The sequence below is a fragment of the Sceloporus occidentalis genome, unplaced genomic scaffold (assembly GCF_023333645.1).
Source record: "Sceloporus occidentalis isolate IW3139 unplaced genomic scaffold, rSceOcc1.0.p SCAF_99, whole genome shotgun sequence".
In the NCBI taxonomy this organism is placed as follows: domain Eukaryota; kingdom Metazoa; phylum Chordata; class Lepidosauria; order Squamata; family Phrynosomatidae; genus Sceloporus; species Sceloporus occidentalis.
In genome coordinates, this window is record NW_028317079.1 from 2,232,501 (window position 1) to 2,237,500 (window position 5,000).

Sequence of the window (5,000 nt, forward strand, 5' to 3'; positions counted from 1 at the left end):
TCCAGCTTTCCATGATCAATCTCAGGAAGGGAAAGACCCATCAAAAAGTCGTCCGCCTGATGTCGGCAGGGTCTCCTCTGTCCGAGGAGCTCCACATAGTAATCGCGGACAACCCTCTGTATCCCCCGAGGAGTTTCCTCCAGGACACCAAGGGTGTTCCGCAGACAGGTAATGATCTTAGCAGACTCCTTCCTTTTGCAACTAAGAAAAGGATCGGGTGAGTGGTAAGCCCCATGATCCCTTTCCTTGAGCAAGGAGGCATACCTGTCATACTGGAACGTCCTCATCATGGATTTGACCCTAGAGATGTCCCCGGGATCACCTCGTTGCGACACCAGACAGTCTAACTTGCACAGGAGCCCGAGATAAGTCCTGTACTTTGAGGACTGGATGTTCTGAGAAAGAGAGCGAAATAAGGCACGGGTTCTTACCTTCACCATCTCCCACCACTCAGACTTCGTCGTGCAGAATTCCGCAACGGTGACCTGGTCATGAAAGAAGTTCTCGAAAGCCTGCTGAACCCAGCCTTCTGTCAAGATGTCAGAATTAAGTCGCCAAATCCCTTTACCTCTTAGCGGAGCCTGCGAGACATTTAACAGACAGGTAAGAATAAAGTGATCGGAGAACTCCACCGGTTTAAGCACAAGTGCCGTCACCGGAAGAGACTCCTTAACATAAATCCTATCTATCCTACTCTGGCAGTTACCTCGCTGATATGTGTAACCTGTGAGGTCTGGGTTGTGCTTAATATGCACATCTACCAAGCCTGCCTGCCTGACTATTCTAGTAAGGGCCAAAGCGTCGTATCCCGGTTTGTCTTTGCCACCTTTCCTGTCTTTGGTCCTAGTAACGGTATTAAAATCACCAGCAAAGACAATATGCCGGGACGTGTAGAGGAAAGGCTCTATCTCGTTAAACAGACGCTTCCTCTCCCACTTGGTCTGGGGGGCATAGATATTAATCAGACGGAGAGGCTGCCTGCCTACCGACACATCAAGAACTACGCACCTACCCTTCGTTATCTCAATCACCCTATTGAACGTTATGTCCACACCCTGGAACAGGATGGCAACTCCCCCGTAGCCCTCCGTGGCTAGTGAAAAAAAGGAGTGCCCCCATCTCCAGTCGCGTTTAGCTGCATGCAGGGCCCCCAGGGAGTCCAGGCGGGTTTCCTGGACAAAGATTATATGGTAGTTCTCCCCTGTGCCAGTTATCATAGGCTATAAATCGGGCCCTGCACGTCTTAATACTAGCCACGTTATGAGTGGCTAAGGATAGTATGGGGAGAGTCGCCATCAAGGGTGATGAGAATGAGGAGACTTTCCCTTTTTCCGTACGTTCTCACCGTCCGAGTCTGAGGGGTACCTTTTCGCGGAGAGCCCCGCGGGCAAGGCGTCCTCCTCCGGAATCGGCACCTCTACCAACTCGCTATCCTCCACCTCTGCCAGGTGTCCTCGAGCTTCCGCGGCCCTTCCACCCTCCCCCGCCACTGTCGCCACTACCGCCGCCGCCTCTGCCGCCTCCTCGACCTCCATGCGGGTACCCCAGTCCATCAGGGCACTAAACCTGTTCTGGACTGGTATGTCCCCGCACGTCTTGCCGATAGCGGTTTCAGCGACGGCCGCCGCCGCTGATGATTTTGCGGCAGCGACAACGATGGATTTGGGTTTCGGGGCCCCGGAGCTCCCCCGTCCCGAAGGGACTTTCTCCCCCTCTAGTGTGGAGGGTGGATCCCCTCGGGAAGGGGTCTTAGCAGAGGCGGAGGATCTTACCGGACCTCTCCGAGCTGCCTCCTGAGTCGGGGTCTCCTTCCTCGGACCGACAGTCGTCCACCCCGACTCATCCCGCGTGGTTGCGGCTCGGGGTCCTGACGCCGATCGTGTGGTGATGCCTGTGGAAGGAGTACAGACAGAAATGGGGTGAGACATTCGTTGTTTTGGACGGACAGGCAACGGGTCAATGATGTTACTTACGGGGTCGGTGCCGGAGGAGGTACCTGGGGCGTCGGGTAGAGCCTTGTCCCGAGCGCCCCCCACAACTGGCCGCGGGTCTTCCTCTGCGAATTCGCCCTCTCCTTCCCAGATACTGTCCAAGTTGTGCTGGGCTTCAGGACACGCTCTGTAGGAATGACCCAACACCCCGCACAGGTTGCAACGGATAGTAGTGCACTCCTGCTTGGAGTGTCCTACAACACCGCATAGGGTGCACTTGGTGACATCACACCCTATGCTGAAATGCCGGGGCGAGCCACACTTGTGGCACACCCGGGGCTGACCGGGATAGAAGCACGATACCCGGTCAGTCCCGATGAAGAAGGAGTTGGGCATGTGCTGTAGGAGACCCCGTACCTCCTTCAGACGGATGTTGACCGTCCAGCCGCCGTTCCAGATCCCGTCCTCACAGAGAGTCTTGACCGGGGTGGTCAAGACCTCCCCGTATCTGCGGGCCCACACCAGTATGTCCGCGACGGGTATGGACTCATTCCGCACCAGGAAGTTCACCTTGCGGACCTCCTGGCGCGATATGGCCTGGACATTGAACCGGGCCCATAGGCTGTCGCCGGACTTTGGCACCCCCTCCCAAAGGGTCCAGAACCTCTCCAGACCCCTCGGGGACATGAAACTGATGTCATACTCAGGGGTGCCGCTAACGTGGATGATGGCGAAAAAGTCCGCGACCGCAAAGCCCAGGTCCTTCAGGGCCCCTACCACCCGCTTCCTATCGGGCACGGATCCCTCCGCTACGTGCAGCAGGCGGACCACGTTCCTTCTCCGCATGGGTTGCCCCGCTGGGAGTCCCGTAGCCCGCCTGCCTGGTGGTGGCACCTGAACCTTCGGGGGACCCGCCGCCCAGGCGTTAGCGGTTGCGGGTGTCGCACCTGGGGCCACCGTTGGAGTGGGCACTATGGGCAGTGTGGACCCCCCCGTGGCCCCGCTACCATGCCCGCCCGTGGACCCACCGGCGGGTACCGCGGCCACCGCAGCGACCCCCTGTGTCACGGCGGGGGAAGGTGTCACCCCGGTGGGAGTCCCCCCTTCGGCCGGAGCAGGAGCCCTGACCGCAGCGGCCGCCACCCCCACCTCTTTCGAAGCAGGGGCAACCACCCCCGCAGCCCGGGCCACCGCCGACCTCCCGGGGTTCTGCCCCCCAGGGTCCTTCCCCACCCTGACCGTAGGGGCCATCGCGGGTGGTCCCGCGGTCCCCTGGCATACAGTGTGTGTGTTGTGCACCGTGACTTTAAAATTACCGGGGGGCGTGGCCTGTGCCGCGGCGGGGGCGGAGCCAGCAACCGGCATCACGGCTGCGGGAGCCCCGGGGGTCACCGGCACCGCTGCCGGAGCGACCCCGGCGGGGACCGCAGCCGCACCCGGCACTGCCTCCATTGTAACCGCCGCGGTTTCGGCCGCGGCGCCCGGCAAAACTCCGGACAGATTATCATCTGTCCGGGGTAGTTTGGACAGGGAGCGGGCCACCCGGGTAGCGGCGGCCCCGCTCACAACAACAGCCGCCTCTGGCTGCCCTCCAGGCGAGTCCTCCGCCCGGAGTAGTGGGGACAGAGGGCGGGCCGCCCAGGTAGCGGCAGCCCCACTCGCAACGGCAGCTTCTTTTAGCTGCACTCCGGGCGATTCCTCCGCCCGGAGTAGTCTGGACAGGGGGAGGGCAGCCCGGTTAGCGGCGGCCCCGTACACGGAGGACGGCACCTCCGGGGACACCGAAGCCGCAGGAGCAGCCGGGACAACTAGGTCCACCACCACAGGGTGGATGGGACCAATTACAACGGGGGGAGCGGCCACAGAACCGCCGATCCCTCTGGAGGGACAAGGAGGCGGGCACGCCGCCGGGAGCGCCGGCACGGATCCCGCGGCAGCAGCAGCCGCCCCGGCGGCCGCCGAAGCGGTCGCCGGTGCCGCAGCCGGCCGCGGGGGGTGACAAAACCCGCGCCCCGACGGGGGCCACGGAAGACGGACGGACACAGACAGGGGAACGTGAACGTACTACAGAGGGAACACACACTGGGGGTGGGGGGACAACAGGGGACATGACAACAACAGGGGACATACCGACAGGTACATCGGGGAAGGTACTCACACAAGGTCCCCGGGGCTCACCGGCCAAACACAGACCGGCGGGGATAGTGTCCCTGGCCCTCCGACGGGAAGGGCCCGCTCTCGGATCCTCGGCAGCAGCGTCGGGGACCCGGGCCGGGAGGGATGGGAACTCCTCCTCGGACATGATGGGGGGGGTATCCCCGACGCTCTCCTCCCCGGACGATTGGATAGCGGGCCTGCTCCTGGTGGTCTTCTTTTTCCGCCTCCGTGGCGCAGCTTGGATCTTAATGTCCTCCTCCTCGTCCAATTCCTCCATTGAAAAAATCAGCGGCCTTCGTATAACGGACTTCTCCTGGGTCCCGTCGTACTGTGGTGGTGGCGGTGGCGGTGGTGATGTAGGCGCCACCGGTTCCGGGTCCTCCGGGGTCGGTGGTACCCCCGACTCCTCCACCTCCTGCTCCCGCAGCTTTTCCTGCAGGAACCGCACGCGGTCACGGTTCTGGGCTGTGCGTCTCGCCAACTCCGCTTCTTTCTCCTTCAGGGAGACGATCCGCTCCCGTATGGGGCCGCGATGACGACTCCCCACCCTGTTGCTCTGCTGCCGGAGCTCTTTCAGCTGTCCGGCAACCTCCTCCTTCTCCTCCCCCAGGGAACGCAACTCTTGTTGGAGGTTAGCCAGGGCCTGCCTGAGGGGTTCCCCGTCTGACTCCGCAGGTACTGGGAGCCCCACCTTAGCCTTTTGGGCATAGGAAGGGCCCTGTTCCACCGCCTCCTCATCTTCAGGGTTCGTATTCACACTCGCCTCGGCGGTCTCCAAGGCCCTGGCCCCGGCGTCCCTGAGGGCGAGGGCCCGTAGATGGAGGGCCCCCAGCAACAGGAGGGAAGTCTGGTCGACCCTCAGATGGTGGGGCAGACCGACTCCCTTCTTGAGCATGGCTATTTTGGCGCTCA